Raw genomic sequence first — 19,434 nt, forward strand, 5'->3', positions numbered from 1 at the left:
ATAGAATAACGTAGGTTTCTTTAAAAACTATGGCAGGTTCATGATTTCATATATTGTATTCTAATCTAGAAGTAGCACAGACCCCTGAGTATATGGAATATTTATATTACCTTATGAGTGAAAACTGAGAAAAATATACATTCTAAAGCAAGCTCTACACCTATACTCAGGCTTCCTCCATTCAGAAAAGTCTTAAGTGGCAAAAATCTAACATATATTCTTCAGGAGGATTTAGAAGAAAGATTATCTTTTTTCTGTACTTTTAAAGAAAGGCTCTTGGTATACTCTTGATCTTTTCTCATATTGAGAAGTGGAACAGCTATTTACTTTTCTTCTACTTTCTATGGAACTAGCACGCAAAGCATACTTTTGACTCCATAGAAACAGCATTTTAAATGTAAGTCAAATTAATAAACCCCTGAAATTTACAGGAACCAACTCTTAAGCAGCATCAGGGGCAGACAGAAAAAGAAGAACGCTCCTGCAAGTCAGAAAACAGAGGACAGGCTCCAAGCTTCCTACAGTTATTTTTTTAATGGTTTATTATATCAATGAAGACCTCCTAGAAAGTCAAAATTAATATAAAGGGTTGTATCGCAGTACTCAGTGATGTAAAATGAATGAAGACCTTGCAAAAAAAAAAAAAAAAAACACAAAACTGAAACCCTTAAGAGCAGAAGAGGAGGATCATTGCTGAGGTTTTTTTCCACGAAACTTCTTAGCTGCTGTAATGATGGATCCCAACAGAGGAACACAGACAAATCCATAACTGCAGCTCAAATGTAAACAGATGAGATCTGACAAGAATTATTTGAATGCTAGAAAAAGATATAAATCCAGACATTTACTTCCAGCAGGAAAAATAACTGAGCCTGCATTTATTTACCTGTAAGAGTCATTAAAACAAATATGAGTAGAACAAATTTAACATTCAAAAACCCTAAAATTCAAAAGTTGAGTCATTCCTCTAAAACCTTCAAGTTACCATACATTTATTTGTCAATTATTAGTTCAGCCTTTGAGGGCAGTTGCATTACTTTTTCTAGCTTTTTCCCCCTCAGACTATAGGGATTACAAAAGCTTATACATATATGTATAAATAACATCTATGCAAAACAGGCATTAAAGAAAAAATCATGAAATATCAGGATACTCGCAAGAAAGATTATAGGACTGTGATGAATATCATTAAAATCTACTAGAAAAACACACAGCAAGGAAGACTCTTTCAAACTTGGTCCTTATAGCATGCACAAGCCCTAGCAGGCTCTCCATGAACACAGACTAGATGAAAATGAGCTATTTTGGGACTAACTGAATCCCCAGGCCTGGGGATGCATTCCCACTACATCCTAATCCCAACAGAGCAACACACCTCCATGTTGCCCTGTCCACATCTTTCTCATCTGATAAAGAAACCCAAATGCAATGCCAGCACAGGACCCAGTGGATCCCAAAGTCTTTGAACTGGATGAGGAAGGGTCACTCCTCATCCTGCACCAAGTGCCACAGGCACAGTAAGCAGAGAACAGGGAAGCATGCAGAGAAAACCCCAAGAAAGTCTGCAGAGCCCTACAGACTGTAATGCTGGATTTTGAATAGCTGAAGTGCTACCAGTATTCAGATTCAGACCAGCTAACAGTAAGGATGCTTACATCTTAGTGTAGTAACTCACTTGTGGCAGCTACAGATCTGAATGAGACAGATACAACATTTCCTTGAAAATGCACACCCTAGCATGTAACACAATTTACTCATTCTCCAGAACTATCACAAGTTCAAAGCCCTATGTGGAAATACATATATTGCCAAGATCAATAGTGCTGCCTTTTATATATCAGAACTCTCCAGCTCCATGCTTACTACTTCAGCATATATGAAAGATTAGCAGGATATAAAGGGATCAGGTTCAGCTCAATGTGTTAAGACACTAGAAAAATCAAACAGATGGGTCTTTGACTCCAAATTACTTCAGAGGTTAAGATGGAAACTGAACAAGTTACCTGCCATAACATCTTCTGAGCAGTATTAATATTTACTCTAAAGCCACCTTACCATCATCCACCTTGTTTCTTAACAGTCTTAATGCCAAACGCAAACCCAGCCAGCAACGGAGTTAACACTATCACCGGCAGCAGTCACCTAGCAGAGGGCTGAAAGGTCTTCTGACTTCCTGGAGCATCCTTGTCAAGTTACTCATCAGTTGAAGATTTTTCATTATCCAACATTAAATTGGGATTTGTACTTATCAAAAATATGTAAGCTTCAAAGGGGCAGGATACCGCTTTGGTAGCGACTGCCTACTCCAGCCTACCTCCTGGCTCTCTGGCTGCTGCAGCCCCTTCACAAAGTGGTGGTTACTAGCTCTCCGTCTGAAGAGAAGCTTTAGGATTTGAGAAAAGGAGGGCTACTTCCAGCCAGAAAATCTGACATCTGTTTGCAGCCAACCTCTACCTTGCATTGGGGCTGTAAGTGGAATAATTCAAAAGTCAGTTCCCACTGAGAAATCCTTTTCACTCCTAAAAAAAAAATTCTCCTCAGTCCACTTAAGCTTATTAAAAGCATAATTCCCACTCCAGTCTTCCAGAGATGCACACTCTAGCACTACTAGACAAAGAAAGGACTGTCATTTAATTAAGGCAAGTCTTCTTTTAACAGTCTGGCAATATCCCAGCGGGGTTTGGGGGACCATTCACACCAGGGACCACTCTCGGTAACAGCAGGGACAAGACCAAATCAGGTCTGGCTCCCCCACACCCACCAACAGTTTCCCATCACTAGCCCAGAGAGTTTTAGCACTCCCAACACGCCTTCTTGCTGACCCCATGTGCCCACAACACATACCCTCAGTTTCACACTATAAAAAGTACTCCTGTGCTCACCATATTTCACAAGCTTTGAATGGAGAAAAAAAAAAATGTACACAGAATAATAATTGTGTTTTACAGGGCACTGTATGGGGCCCAGAAGAGACCCTGAGCTGAGTGCTGGGGAGTGCAGAACAACTCTCAGCATAGAGCAGGGTGCACCAAGCACTGCAAGCAAGTCACACCCTGCCACGTACTCAGCTCTTGTTCAGCAGTGTAGACGGCCTAATGAGATCTGATGACCCTCCCCACATTTGCAGGTGGCAACATAATTCTGAGACTTCATGAGATTTTGGTTCACTTCAAAACCCTTTGGGAGCCTGTAGCTGTGATGGTAAAAGAACATAACTAGGATGATATTTAAAGTGAAACAGAGAAACTGCCCCATTGCAGCTTATATTGGACAAGAACAGAATATAGGCAAGTCATGGAGGCATCAATGTGAATGCCACCTATTTCTCCTTGCAACATTTGATTAACAATTTCATTAAAACCAGAAAGGCATTTTTGCCCTTAGCAAGAACTCAGAAATTCTTCTCAAAAATTCAACTTGATAAGGCTCTCAAATACATTTCTCTATGGCCCAACATCTAATCATAAGAAACTCAGATGGCCACCTGCTAGATAGAGTCAAGAATCAACAGAAAACGAGTGTTTCATTTTTGTGGTAGCTGCCTTTGGACTCTTTTGGGGGCACATATAGCTCCAGTTGAGAATATCTGCTCAAATGTTTAATTTTGCCTGGTAGGCATCCAGTCTCTGAAGACCTGAAGTATTGCAGATGCTCTAGTACCTGTACATGTGCAACAGACATTGTATGGATGGTGTCCTGGAGCACCTAACTTTACTTTTTCTGTGTATTTTTTTTCCTCTTTGAGACAGTAAGTTATATAAGAGGCAGTTTTGATGATTCAGGCAGGCAGCTATAAAGAACAGACCTCAATTGCTTTCTTTTTAAAATGTGTACTTGTAAATTAAGAAGCATTTCAAGATTAGGCATCTGTCCAATTCTTTTTATCATTTAGTGTATTATGCTAATGAGGATGCTGTTTCTTTAATTATCATTTGCAGAAAAAATTGCATTCAGTCCCTTGATCTTCCTTAAAACCATCCCTATGCTTGATTCCCCCATAGGCTTTTAATCACACGGCTTCAGCGTGAAACTCTGCATTTGAGAAAAACTCGTCTCAAAACTGGTTCACTGAGAAAGTTTAAATTGTTTTCTCTCATCCAAGCTGTATCCCCTACCACTTGGCAGCTTAGGAGAAAGGGCTAAAAGACTTCAACTAATACTAGCTTATGCCCTGAATGCAGCCTAATGCCGAAACCTATTATACTGCATATGTAACAGACACTTAATGCCAGGAATTGTTAGATAGAGGTAGAGAGGCAACTGAAGTGAGCTATAAAATAATACTGTCCTGTGACGCTTTACAGCAGAATTCAGTAAATCCTATTTTAAAAGCACTTATAACACACATGTCATCAGCTGTTAACTTCATTATGCAAAATTACCCATATATGATGTTCACGGGCATTTGTAATAATCAAATGGCTCTACCCATTTAGTTTCAGTGTGGCTTTCTGGTTGTCCTGTCAGAGGTTCCTGTAACCAAAGCACTGGCTAGGTGGGAGCCCAAGCCCCCCGGGTGTACAAACCCACCCCTGCTGGCGGTGCCTCTCCTGCACCTCTGAGCTCTCCCCGCAGCATCCCCTTACCCTTATACTGCCAAAACATGGCAAAGCCTGCCTGCACAGGCACCGGGTAAGGGGCCCTGTGCCTCCATCCACCCACCCTGGAAATGGCTCCACCTGGGGGGGCTTGCCCTGGTACCCCCCTCACCTCACAGTGGGGTGAAGATGGGAAGCTGCACTGGCCCCAAAGCTAATCTACCCCACCGCACGCCTAATTGCAGTGCCAAGCAAGGGCCATCGTCCATGCACATACTCTCCTTTGGAGATGCAAAGAGTTGTATAAGCTTGTCTTCTTCAGAAGGGAGGAAAAGCCTATTTTCTGAATGATCTCTGGAAAAGCGCTAACTTTAACCTCCATGACAGGCTCAGGACCCCCCTGACATTCAGAGAAGAGATTATTGGCATTTCTTGGTTTGAGCAGCGGCCACCTTTGAATGAGCCTTTTGATATTTGCTTCACTGCAGCCCTGAAACTGTTGATGCCTACCAAGTTAGTGTCTCATGCAAGCTGAGCTGCACAAGTCTGATTGATAAGGATGCTGGGGACAAGTAGCACTCCCCTAGGCTTCTACATAAAGAATAAAGGAAGATTTTTTTGTATGTTCTAGCACACAATGCAATTACTAAACAAAATGTATACTCCAGTTATGGTATATCCATTTAGAGTTTAACTGCAGTATATTTCATGCTATGCTTTCATCCTACAGTGAAACTGAAAGAAGTACTGGACTTCTTTACAGCTAAGACACAAACTGCACTAACATCTTGAAGCAAAGTATTTACAAACAAATATTCTGACACCTCATTTATCTGTTTTGCCATAAAATCGGCTTATACATGATTAATTATGAAAAATAAGCACAGCATGCTTTCATGCACTTTTACTTTGAAATCAAGGTCACACTTTGTTTTGAAATTCAGAGAAACAGTATGAATAGTATAATTAACATATCAGAAGATTCTTTGCAAGTAACTTTATTTAAGCAGGCTAAACCAGGAGCTTATTAAGTTGTTGCTATTCTGTCATTGCAGACAGATAATTTCTTAGCCCTTGTTTATATCCTTCATTTTATTTGACTAATCCTTTGTACTGAAAGGATGCTTGGAGTAGCATCCCTCATTCTAAGCCACGCAATGCTGAATGAAAACAGTGTTCTTGTCCCAAAGCATTTACAAGCTCATTCCTGCTCCGTGAACTCGATTCCAGCTGGGATGCTGCTCCTTAGAAACAATTCAGTAATGGTGTGGTCATACATGGGAAACTAGTAACTTAGTCATAGAACCATTTAGCTTGGAAAAGACCTTTAAGATCATCAAGTCCAACCGTTAACCTAGCACTGCCAAGTCCACCACTAAACCATGTCCCTAAGCACCACATCCACACGTCTTTTAAATACCTCCAGGGATGGGGACTCAACCACTTCCCTGGGCAGCCTGGTCCAGTGTCTGACTACCCTTTCGGTGAAGAAGTTTTTCCTAATATCCAGCCTAAACCTGCCCTGACACAACTTGAGGCCATTTCCTCTTGTCCTATCGCTTGTTACTAGGGAGAAGAGACCGACCCCCACCTGGCTACAACCTCCTTTCAGGTAGTTGTAGAGAGCAATAAGGTCTCCCCTCAGCCTCCTTTTCTCCAGGCTAAACAACCCCAGCTCCCTCAGCTGCTCCTCATAAGACTTGTGCTCCAGACCCTTCACCAGCTTTGTTGCCCTTGTTTGGACACGCTCCAGCACCTCAATGTCCTTCTTGTAGTGAGGGGCCCAAAACTGAACACAGTGCTCGAGGTGCAGCCTCACCAGTGCTGAGTATGACTTCCATAATCCACCTGAATACATCCAGTAAATCATTCTGTATTTTCTCTACTCAGGATAGTCAGCTGCCCACATCCTTCTATGCTAAGCACAGTATAATACTGGGAGACGCAGGTCTCCGACATCTGGATGTGACCATCTCACGCAAACCATCTTCTGCCCATACAGCTCCTCACAAGCCCTCACCAAGGCTAGATGTGCGAGTCAGTTCTGGTGACAGCAAGACCACATGTTCACAAGTCGCTTCAAATAGTGAGAAGTTAATTTCTACATGCATGCTGGTTTAACCAGGTAAATTTTATTACTGATCTGAGTAACAGCCATTTGTTAAGACTACACTCCTAAGACTTTCACAAAACGTAAGAAGAGAAAATATACCAACTTTTGACCTCAGCTACTGTCCTTTCCCTCTGCCTCAGCTGCTGTCCAGAGCCAGCCCCAAAGCCAACGGCAGCATGAACTCAGCCTCATGAAGCTTACCTTGTCTGCACAGCAGCCTAGCAGCGACTGCAGGCTTGCAAAAGGCCACATGGACTGGGAGCTGCCGACCGTAGAGGTCTGACTGACAAATAAGAGCCTCCTGGTGTCAACATGAATTGTCAAAAAACTTGTGATTCGTGTAGAGCTAGAAATAGAAAGCAATGCTTTCACCATACTGCTGATATTTGAATAGCTTTTATAAAAGGGCAAACAATTTGTTCCACTGAAAGCTTGCTTACAACTGCAGCAACTGGGCTCAATTTCAATAGAAATTAGAATTGTCTTTTTCAAAAGGAAGCTCAATTCTATTAAAGCTTAAGAAGGTAACAGAAAAAAACACACATGATAAAAATCAATGCTAAAAAGCACTGTACTTAACAGAAAAGAGTGTGCAGAAGAAAAAGCCATGGACACTGTATGTGCAAAAAGAAAAGCAGAATCTAGAGTATTAACAAATCACAAGCTGAGACAGAGGCTGAGGTCTGCTAGAAATCCATCAAATGAGGTAAGGGAACAGAATGAGGCACTCCTCAAGCATATATCCTTCAAGTTAAGAAAAATATTGTCACATTGAATTTTATTCTAGCAGAGAATCTGTTCTGGAAGAACCACTTTACTAGTAAGACTTCAGGAAAGTCTGCAAGTTCTAGTTCATTTCTTAATACAAAAAGTAGTGAAGTCAACTCTAGCTAATGTTATATTGGGCTCCTACTGGATACAGGTGACACATTTAACTAGAAAATTATGATTCACTACAGGCAAAGGGCAATGCTCTGATTTCTTTTGCAATTGGAAAACAATGCGTAATCTTAACCAATATCTAATTTACTTGTTTGGATATTTTAGAAAGACAATTTCTCAAACCTAAAAACAATAATGAGCAAAACCGAGGAGGGGAAAATAGCCACACAAAAATATAAAAAGGACCTGCAAAGGGATGCTTTATTACATGCCAAAAGAAAATCACTGTGCTACAGCCATGAAAGGAAGCTTTTTTGGTTGAAGAATCCTGGCTAAGGAAAGTGACAGCAGCAGCAGAGAAACCTGTAAAACAAACCCACAGTACATAACAGATGGGGAAAAGAGACACTGATAGCAATGAATACAAATTAACATTGCAGAAATGCAAGCAAATGATGCAAGCAAAAACATTAAAAAGCTATGGTGAGGTTCATGACAATAGGAGCTCCTCCCTAAATGGAACAAGAATAAGCAAATGCCAAGCAATGACTTCAATAACTGGTCATTCCAGATAAAAATTATCAAACAATTCAGAAAAAGATGAATGTATTTGGCAATTACTTCTACTCTGTGCTCAGAAAGATGCAAGATGCTATATTCACATCTTACAGTGATAACAACATACCTCCCATGCCCTCAGTAACTGGAGAGGGCTTTAAATAGCCCCTTAGTTAAAACCCTGCATTCAAGAGTAGAGGGCAGATGTACCAGTAAGTTGTGATTTAGCTTTTAACAGACATAGGAACACTAGAAGTTCCTGGTGACTGGAAAGACCTAATATCACAGCAGTGTTTAAAAGGGTTAAGTGGGATAACCTATCGAACAGTGAGACTGACATCAGTAGTAAGCAACAGCAGGGAAAGGTTACCATGGGACACAATCAATAAGGCATTGAAAGACATCAGCATAATTAACACCAATCAACACAGCTGTATGGAAAATAGGCCTGGTCATGTAAATCTGATCATTTGTATGCAGTTACATCATCATTTGATAATGGTAGTGGGCTGACAGGACATATTTCTAGTCCTAACTTCACACTACACAGTTATTTAAAATCATGCTACACAAAATCCTGAATTAAAAGATTCACCGTACTACAGCAACACAGCTCATAGTAAATGAATTTCAGAAGTGGCTAACTAAATGGGTAACTAAAGGGAGAATCAGCATCCAGATAACAGACTCCTTGTCAGTTCAGCAGGAAAAAAAACGAGGTACAACATTTGGAAGCTGAAAAGAGCTACAGACTGCCTCAAAAGGCAAGGAACATTATTGACAGGAACAATTTACCTGCAATACAGTAGATTCATTACTACTGGCACCCTTTAAATCAAGACCTTCATCTCTTTCAGGAAGATATGCTAAATAAAGAAAAATTAAGGGACCACTGCTGATATATCCTGCATTTCTCTGACCTGCACTGAGCAGGCAGTAAGAATAGATATTCATGCGGTCCCCTCTGGTCTTTAAATTTATAAGACTACAAAACAATGACCCAGACATTATTAATCCCTCTCGAATTTAATGCAATAAGTGAATCATGCTTAATCCATCTGATACAGTATAAAGTGTCTTGAGTATTTCTATGGGATTTCAACTGTAATCCAATGTTAAATTACTGGAGAACCGTTAAAATCTTATGAAGTTGCTTCCCTGAATTTCTGATTTTTAGCCAAAAGCAGCAAAAAACTATCCCTCTTTGAAGCATCTCACTAGCTTTTTGCATAAATATGGAGGCATGGTATCCAACTCTTGATCCACAAATTCCCATTTAGAATAGACCACGTAGGAATTTTTTTTTTTTTAAGTGATGCTATCAGAACAATATTTCTGTGGCATGTCAGAATGCCTCCTGTTAGGTACAGCCGCGACTGTAACTTCACACAAATCTCTCTTAAAGGGCCTCATGCTCTCATACAGCTATCATCTTCCCATGCAGTGCCCCAAGACCAGTATAAGAGAGGCAAAAGTCACATTATCCCCACCAAACACGTTATTTGGTCCTGTCTATTTGAAACAAAACACAGGGGTTTGAAAATTCCACTCTTGCAGACAACTCTGGAACGGGCCAGGAAAATTTATTCTCCCAGGATTGCAGCAAGTGCTCAAATTGCAAAATAGCCTCCTACATTTCTTGCTCTATTCGACATCTACTTCTGGCACAATTTTCCCCTTCAGAATCTGAACATGTCTAACACTCATCACAGAGCAAATTTATTTCAAAGATTCCTAAAGCTTTTTTTGCAGCTGATGGCCTTTAATTTCCAATCCTTCTAGCCATAAGGAATCAAAAACTTCAAGGTGCTTCTCACAGGCCTTACTTTGAATAACATTGTCATGTCAGCTCAAAAAGGAAAAGGACATGTTAGTGAAACAAGTACTCAATACGTGTTAACAGTGAAACAGCATACCCTATGGAAGTGAACGCTTTAATGTGACCTTTTAGAGAAAACTACTAAGAAATTACTTCCTCTGCTTTTTTTTGTGCATGTGCCACCCAGAAGACAGTAACACACCAGTTCAATAACCCATTTCACAGCCAAAACCACATCATCTGTGACTGAACATGACTGCTGACAGGGAAACAGCTTTTGACTTGGGTAAGGGATTCCTCCCCAGGCTCCTGTGACCATACAGTTCCTATCAAACAGCACTGTCCCCAAAGGCATCTGTGTGTATTAAGAGTCCCCTGAAAGCCAGGGGATCATGCCATAATGAGGTCTGCTTCACCCTTCTGAGCCCTGCCAGTCTATCGGCCCTGCAGCCTGGGTTGGAGAGAGAGACAGACACGGTATAGGATTTCCTACATTGAGGACTGGGACAGTGGGAATGTCCTTGCCAATGACCTGAGTTTGCTTTCTCTTTGTTCCCATCTGCTTTCTGCCCTCAGTCTGATTGGCACCCCTTGGGTGCCTCCTCACCAGGTACAGTGCTGCATGCTAGAGCCATGTCCCCAGGCTTTGCTGGGGTCCTGACCCTCTCCCAGTGTTGACTGCTTTTGCCAGACCTTTCTGACTCCAGATCAGACCAGGTCAAAGTCTCCCCAAAGGAAAGAGCAATGCTTATGTCAGGTTGCCATCAGAACTTCTCCAGCCAGGCTGTGTTTTATCACTTGAGAGACAAGATCAGACCTGGTCCCAGGAGATGCATACTCAAGGAGGCAGACGCTGGGCTTTGTGGACGGTTGTACTTGTTGTTCCTCCCCATGGTTGCTCAGCCAGCAGGACATAGCAGGCTGTCACACCCTACTGATGCACAGGGAAAATCACCTGTCAGCCTACTGCAAAACTGGGGACAATATAAGACCACAAAAGGTGACTTTGTCCCACCATGACCTGGTCATCACAGAAAAAGCAACCTCTGAGCTCTAGTTTTATTTGATCCATCCAGGGTTTGGCAGTATACCATACAATCAGCCTTGTTCTGGAGCCTACACTGTCCTATCTCCATTTTCTTGAGTCATTTGAGGCTTTGGGACCATTGTCAGCCTGCTACTGATGGGCAATCAACGAGCCAATGCCCCCAGCAAGGTGGCAAATACTGCCCTGCAACTTGCCAGCATAGCTGTCATTTTTTTCCAGGTAAAACATCACCGCTAACCTCCCAGAAGCTTCAGCAAGCATTGTTATTGCTCATGACTGAACACAACCTCATGCCACTACAATACAACTTTACCAGGTTCCATGTCACGGTCATCTCCCAGCCTACAAAGCTATGCCTTCCCAACCATGAAAGATTATCTTCAAATATTGTCATATTATCTCAAAAAGTAACCAGATTTAGTTTAGATATATAGTACATTGGTTTATATACTATATCTACCAGACAGAAGTCAAACATGAGGAAAGCAAAGGTCTATTTTTGTTTGATAATTCCCCCCAGTAAGAGTCTCATGGTCTGCTCTGAAGTCACCTTTATCTCTGTCGTTTATACAATTGTTAGAGGGAGTTTCTTTTCATTGGATAGAATAACACAAATATAAAAATCAAAGACAACTTGCAAAAGAGTTCTTTGGTGGCAGATACACTTAAAAAGATCAAATCAGACATTAATAATACGGAAGACAAACTTACCCAGAAAGCTGGAAAAACAAATTTTACTTCCATTGGTAATAGTTTGCCCTAGAAGACAGTCTCAGGGTGGAAACCTTAAAAAAAAAAAAAAACCAAATAAAAGACTCATTAGAATTAGAGTAGGTAACAAGGGCATACACCATCAAATCTTTTGTAATCACAGTGCTCAAGATCAAACATCCTGCTCTTCTGATTATTATCCTGTCCAAGTTTCCTGGCATTAACTCACAGATAAGCTGGTCCTTGTTAGGAGCGAGTGAAATGAAGCAATGCACCTACTCTTAAAAGGGGAAGAGGATACAAAAGCTTTGTGAAACAAAAACTCCACATTTTCTGTTCCTCTTCCTCTGGAGTATCTTTAGAGTAAGTCAACACTCTCAAGTCAAATTTAGGTACACAAGCTGAAGGGGAAGCACAGATTAAACCTACTCAGGTTTTAATGTATTTAGAGATAATCGTTTTTATGGGACTCTGCTATTTGACACCTTGTCCCTATACCACATTTTGATGGGATAAGGGTGATGTATTGCTATTCAGGGAGATTTAGCTGAACTTGCTTGTGATGAGACCACCCAGAGAAAGTATGGAAGGAAAGAGGAGAAACAAGAAAGGGTGAGGAAGATCATCCAGAAAACACACAGAAGGAGCTTCTCTCAGAAGTCAAAAAAATCTGAATTCGCAAGAAATAAACATAATGAATCAGAGAACATGAGTTATGATATCAAAATACAACAGGGCAAGGCAGGGAAGGAAAGAAAGCCAGTCCTGAGAGTTGGTTAAGAGGTCATGAGATGCAGTTTTACCAGTGGCAAAAGGTGCCAAAGTCAAACTGCCAAGAATCAATGATGAAACTAGAAGATCTCCCACGCAGGACTGTGACCAGATCATAAGGCGACCAAAAAGCTGGAGCAGGTTTTCTGGGGTTTGTTTTCTAATATTACGTCAGTAACGTGTATTTGCATTATGATGGGAGAGAGGCAGGAGACATTAGAGTGAAGAGTTGAGAGGTATGAACGCAAGGACGACAAGAAGAGGGATGTGACTGTGGGCCAAGCAGAGCAGGTGGAGATCAGATCTCATACCTGAGAGTATGGCAGAGGAAAAGGCAGAGTCAGAGAGAGAAGGGGGAAGGACAGCTGAGCAAAAAGGGAAAAGTCCTATGACACTCAATTTTTCCCTTGTGGTAAAAATCAAGTGGAGAAAAGTTGGATAAAAAGCTTAGAAGATATTAGAAGATGGAAGATATAAGTGGGATTTTAGGCAAGAGATTTAATGAAATAGTCTTTTAAAATGTTTTATTCACATGTAACTGATGGTCACATTAGTGTGGTAAAATCCCAAATCCAAAGTAACTTGCAGCAAAACATGCACTAATTACAATGAAATTTATATTTTAATAAGAAATTGCACGTATGTTCTATTTTCTCCCCCACCTTCCATTCCCCAGGAAGGCAGGTTGCTTCTTTTCAAATAACTCAGTTAAATTAAGTTGTATGTTCAGCCTCATTAGCCACTATCTTCATTCCCCTGCGGTTTTAATTAGATAGGTCTCTTTGTGCACAGCTACCTCAATCCTTCCCCCCAAACAATCCCACAACATTGCTTTTTTTATGTTACCATTCTTCAAATGCTCCTAATTACACTGGAGGCAGCAGAGGCCATCAGGGCAGAGCAGTGCTCTCCCATGGAGAAGGCAGGGCAGGATCTGCAGCCAGCAAGCCACGTGCACTCCTGGGCAGGGCTGAGGGTTTAGATGCTCTTCCGTGCTCTTTTACCCACTTTAATCAAGACAATCCATCAGCACAACAGGCTCAAGTGAAGGGTCAGACCCACTGCATAGACACCAAGCCCCAAGCACATGGAGCTGACTTCTCCCAGCGGCCTCCTTCCTGCTCCATGAGCCCCCGTGTTGGTCCGCCAGCTCCACACCCAGCACATGAAATCACAGGGCAGGAACGAGGCCCTGACACCCCACTGAAGCCAGGGGACACAGGAGGCCCCTGAATTCAGGATGATACCTGGCTGCAGCTCTTCCCCCAAAGCACCCACCCTGGCAAGCCCAGCACATCCCCCGAGACATCTGGCCATGGCAGCCTCCCAAAATACAGAAGAAAGGTTCAGGAGGACCTGCTCCAAGGGTCTGGCCTGGCATTTAGTCCAATTTTCTTAAACAAGCGCAGGAGCGAAGGTACCAAGATCATGAGATGACCTGTTTCCAGTTGGAAATGGGGGTAAAGGCTGATGTTTCAGAAAAAAAAAAGGAAGTGGTGAGGATCAGCTCTGACCCTAATGAGTGAAACAGGACTTTTTAAGGGCAGGATTTCCGCTTCAGCCCCTACTTCCACTCTATTAGCAGAAACAGACTGCAAATCCAGCAAGCGTGGTTGGCAGAAAACCCCTCAGAGCAAAGGGCCTCTGCTGCACGGCTACCCTGCAGCCCCAGTGGAGAGCCCGGGGAGCTCAGCACCGCTCCCAGGCTATTCCTGGCTGCCCAGGGTCAGCGGCAGCGCCACGGGGATTAGAGCAACTTAGATTTGTTACATAAGGGACATGTTGCTCGTGGCTCCTCTCAAATCCCAAAGACATTGCTATTACGTAATAGGAACAATCAAACAGGACAGCTTTTCCGTGATTTGATTTTTTAAAAGTGCTGAGCGGCTAAAAATGATCGTTCTGGGTCTCTCAGACTCAGTGTTATGTTTTCCACTCTAATCAGTTTAACCTCAAAGCTGCTGTAGCTTATAGGGACAGTGACTCAGCTCTCATTTCACCCGAGGCCTCAAGATCCAGGAAGGTGAAATAAAGCAAACTTTGATCACCTTACCACCAGGTCCTCAGTGGAGGGCAAAGCTTGTATCTTCTCAGCTGAGCCTGAGGGCTTTCATTTCTTTAACATCAGTATCTTGCTGGCTCTACTGACATTAAAGGATTACTAACATGAATAAAGGCCATGGACCTAGCCTGGAACTTTGCTGTGTGGATTGGATGGTGGCTGTGAGCCCCTTAAGCTTTCATCAATGAAAAATGCAACCTCCTTTGGCAGACTCTCCAGAGTTCCTTGCCTTCTTAAATTATTACTCTAAATAATACTGATGGTAACGCACACAATTTTATGTGATACATCTATGCATACACGTTATTTAAGAAAATATGCATATTAACAACAAAATCCATTGTTTCTGTAAGCCACTTAACTCATATTTGGGGCATGCTCCAGCAATATCAAGGATGGCTAGATGCAGATGTTTCAGGAAGTCCTAGTTCGTAATTTGATCAAGCTGCTGTCATATCAAGATTAGCACTTTGCCCAGTCTGGTTTTGTTTTAGAACCTTAGTCATTTCTTTCCAGCTTACAAACTGTGTTTAAAGAAAGTTTTCCATCCTTTTCAAATGCTCTTTTCAAGTCATCTTAGTTTAAGATCTAAAAAAGGAGGGAAAAGCACTCTTTTCTTGTAGATCTCTGATCTCCTATCTGTTCTAGCCTTTCAGTCTTTTTAACACATTGAAGAACAGCCGAGTTTGAGTGCCCATGATGAATGCTTGTCTTCGCATTAAACCCCTTAGCAGCCAGATTGTGACCATGATACAGCAACCCTGTCCTAAGCACTTGCTCCTGATCTCCATAATGTTTCTAGTCTTGTGCATGCAGCTGTTTGATTTCACCAAGGCTCATATAGATTGTTTCCAGAGGTGGTTTTGCTATTGATCCCATTTTAAAGCCTCACTCTTTTATTGCATCAACAGCTAAATAACTTTTCATCATAACAGCAAGAGAACAACCTCAGATCCTGATGGTCTGGTAGACCATAAGGAATGCATTCATTCTGAGAGCAAGGCTCTACTGAGCACACTCAAGTGCAATTTGCTTCTGAATGTCTTCTCTGTGCCCAGCATCCTGCTGGCTTTCCCTGTGCCCAGCACATCATGATTCCTCCCAGCATTCTGGCATGAAGAAATTACATCAAGCTTAGAAACGCCCAATACAAAACTTCATTTTTCCCCCATCACAATCTAATTCTTGTTCAGTAACACTAACGTACCCTGTAGTGCAGAAATATATTACTTGGGAGTCATCTGGTTCCTCTGAATTTTTCTGGCAGTATAAACTTGAGAATTATTATGAGGACCGCCTTGGACTGAGAAAAAAAATCTCAGGTGGCTTAAAGGGCTGTTCCACATGCCCCATGCAGAACTTCGCAGAGACAACACATGCCAGAGGGCAAAAGCGCTATTGGAGTATCTCTGTTCAAGCTCTCCTTGCCTGACAGGTGGCCTCATTGGCAGCCTTAGCATTTTGCCATAACTTAGAGCACCCTGTGGGGATAATAAATATGGAAACAAACTCATTTAGGATAAGCTATCAAATAGTTAAAATTCAAAAAGTAAAATTGAATAGAGAAACTAATTAGCCCAGCATGTGTTTTAGATGCTTGTTTACTTTTTAACTATGATTTCAAAGGGAAGTCATTCTCCTGTAAGTGTTCAGTGATTATGCCCATGAAGTGAAACTCACAGCTGTGCAAAGAAGGAGTTACACCTTTCTTCCAGCTCTGCATCCCATGCAATAGCTGTTTCAAAGAAGTTGAAATATATATATATAAAAAAATATATATCTCTGGGCAGAATAGCCCTCATGCTCACATAAGGAGCAGCAACCTGTATTACACCATCATCTAAATTAAGAGTCATGATTGCAGGCTGGGAGGAGAACCCAAGGAATTTTTTCAGCTGATGCTTTTGCTAGTTTTGACGATTGCATAAAATCACTGATCTGTAAGTGATGTCAGTAACTGCTGCTGCACCAGATGCTTCTGAGGATTAAGCCATTTGCAGAGACTTTTGACATGGATGCCACAGCTGTAACAAAATGGGCTTCTCCATCCACAGGCCCCAAACACCCTGCAAGAGTGGGCCAGCCTACTCCTCCCAGTTTTTGGAGAGGAAGCTATGGCAGCGTCTTAAACCAACTTTACTGCAATTATACAGGAACATAACTTGGATGTCCTTACCTCCCAGCCAGTGCACCACTGAAGCCTCCTCCTGCACAGCACTGTGTGCCGTGGCACACTATGCCACAAAAGCAGCAATAACTTTTCCTTGAGCAGAAAACAGTTCCTGCCATGAAATGTGAAGATTCACTATCCCAGGAGCTTTGAACCTGTTTGCCTGACTGACAGCTTTGTAGCCACTTAATTGAACAAGAAAACAGAATTCTTTAAAGAAATTACTAAAGTGACTGCTTAAATAAAGTCTTCCAGACAGCCCTTTTTTGTACTGAAGACCTGTTTTTCAGAAGTTTTGAATGTTTTACAGATATGCCTTTTGGCTGCAAAATACTAACCTGGTTCTGTATCATAACACAGGAATATGGAACAGAGCTTTAATTGGTATAAATCACTTGGTTGTGCAGTTACAGCAATTTATATCAGCTAATCGTTTCCCCTCTTGCTTCTCACCTGACAAACCCTCACTAAGTAGGTCTTTCTTATTAAACCAATGGCAGGGGACAGTCAGGTGGTTACAGCATTTGTCTGTACTCTGGAAATCTTTTTGGTGACCTTGGGTGAAGCGTTGGACCTTATCTTTTCCCAGTTCCCCACTGGAAAATTGAGAATAGCAAGATGATACCATGTCATGGCAATGGACAGAATAAAAAAAAAAAAAAAAAAAAAAAGGTTTTCAGAAAGCAAAGCATCAAATGCATACCCAGCAACAGAAAGTGGCAGTGTTCCCAGGCTCACGAGGATGCTATTTATATTAGGATAGTGCCAGAATAAGTTATACAAAAATCTATCAGAGTTAGTTTCCTGAAAAAAGACTGTTTCAATGGGTTTGAGTTTGCAACAGCAAGCTCAGGTACAAAACAAACCATCATACACCACAGTTTTGCTGCTCTTTGCTACTTTTCCCCACACACACTTTCAGCTACTTATTCCTTCCTTAACAAAACTGACTGCAGAGCGTTCAGTAAAAGTTGCATTTAAACAAGGCCAGTATAATTATAAATAGCTTACGATAAAATGCAATACTTGTGTAGGGAAAGCATTTGCTAAATCAGCTGTGCCTCAGTAGTCTTTTTAGCAAACCTCAGCATCCAGCCGGTGGTGGTAGAGGAGAAGAAATCCTCTTGCACTGCTTGTTGCTGGCATTTTGGCAAATATCTTTACCAAGATGTCCATTATTATGCCTAGATTTTTTTTCTCCTCCAGAGTATTCAATCAAATATTAAACCAACCACTGTGTATGAGTCTCTACCATATTGTGCTTCGCCGCATCTACCATTGTATGGCTCCCCAGAGACAGCACATTTCACTGGAGCCTGCAATTCTGGCTGCAATTCTCTGTCCTACGCTGATTTCTGGTGCTTCCTCTATGAACTTAGGAAATAGAGGATGCACGCTGGAAGCTGAGAGTCTTGGTTTTCCTAACTTATTATGAGGGAGGACTATTTCTCACTGGTTACCGAGTTCCCCGCACAGCCCCTGATACGCTGTTGTGCTTTACAGATGTGGCGAACGGTACTTCTGCAATAGATGTGCTGCTAGCTCTCCTCTCCCCACTATCTCCCTGAATATCTAGCATTGCTTACTATACCATAAATGTATTTTGCATAGAACTACACACTCCAGAAGTTTAGGCAAGGCATTTTAAGCTGCTTTCTTGTTTATTACAGTCACTATCAGTAACACAACAGACAACACTCTAGAAAACTTTACCATGGAAGAAGCTTTGCTGTAAAGAAATGAAAAACTACTTATCTGACCCAAACCTACACCTGGCATTTGTTTGGCAGTAGCCAAATACCTACCTCTGCCCTTAAAGAGATGAGCATAAGGAAAGACATGGTATCATACCAAAAGCTACTTCAAATACACCACACAGACACAGCCTTGCAAGATTTTCTTAACATCCCCCCCTGCCCATCTCAGGTACTGATTTCCAAACTCAGAGTGCATTGCTCAAAGGATCACTTGCAGAATCCCCCTTTTGTACCTTAAAACAGGGCTTTATTCTGCAGAAATTAAGGTGATGATAACTAAAGCACAATGAGAAGTTAAGCCTCATTTGCATACATGTAGCTCACTGCTACCACTCTCCTGCAGCACAGGCTGTACTGCTCTCCACAACAGATTGCAGAGATAGGAGACAAGTAGCCGGGTGTATTTAATTGCATTGGAAAAGGGCAGACTGGTAAAGAGTTTATGCAGCAGGAGATACAGAAAAGCCCACATCCCTGCTTGAAATTGGGGATGAGAAACAATAAAAGCCACAAACACAATACTGAATGTAGAGAGCATAAAGCGATTCCTGTATGAAATCACACCAACCAAAACAAGGCATTTATGCATCACATTATATCCAGCTCAATTGCTGCCAAGTGCCTCCTTAACGCAGCCATCCATTGCGAAGTTAACCTGTATGCAAACACTTGACATTTAATTATTTTGCTACCAATGCCTTAATATCAGTAAATATTGCTAATGCTTGTCCTGCTGAGAAATATTTATTAATTTTTTGATCTTTGACGTTTTTAATGCAACGATAAATGTCAAGGCTCCTGCTGGCTTGCTCTTTTCACGTTGAGAGCAACCGGGGACCGGGGGCTCCCTAACAGGGCTGGCCGTGGGGCGCAGGCCGAGGCACAGCAGAGGAGCCCCCTCTGCGCTGCTGTCACCTCCGGCAGGCAGGGACAGGGACCGGGGAGAAAGCAGCAGAGGCAAAGGCAGCGAGGGAGGTGCAGCGAGGAGGAGGAGAAGGTACCCAG

General features: G+C 42.0%; 1 protein-coding gene across 5 annotated transcripts in view; it reads right to left on the bottom strand.

The window, feature by feature from the left end:
• MTUS2 (microtubule associated scaffold protein 2) overlaps positions 1-19,434 on the bottom strand; it is a 347,620-nt gene that overhangs the window by 295,682 nt on the left and 32,504 nt on the right. For all 5 annotated transcript variants that reach the window (XM_087758305.1, XM_087758306.1, XM_087758307.1 and 2 more), the window contains one exon: positions 11,670-11,743. The gene's annotated coding sequence lies outside the window, so the exon portion shown is untranslated. The remainder of the gene's footprint in view (positions 1-11,669; positions 11,744-19,434) is intronic.

This window comes from Nipponia nippon, unplaced genomic scaffold, assembly GCF_047370975.1.
Source record: "Nipponia nippon isolate SJK-2023a ecotype South Korea unplaced genomic scaffold, ASM4737097v1 scaffold_2, whole genome shotgun sequence".
In the NCBI taxonomy this organism is placed as follows: domain Eukaryota; kingdom Metazoa; phylum Chordata; class Aves; order Pelecaniformes; family Threskiornithidae; genus Nipponia; species Nipponia nippon.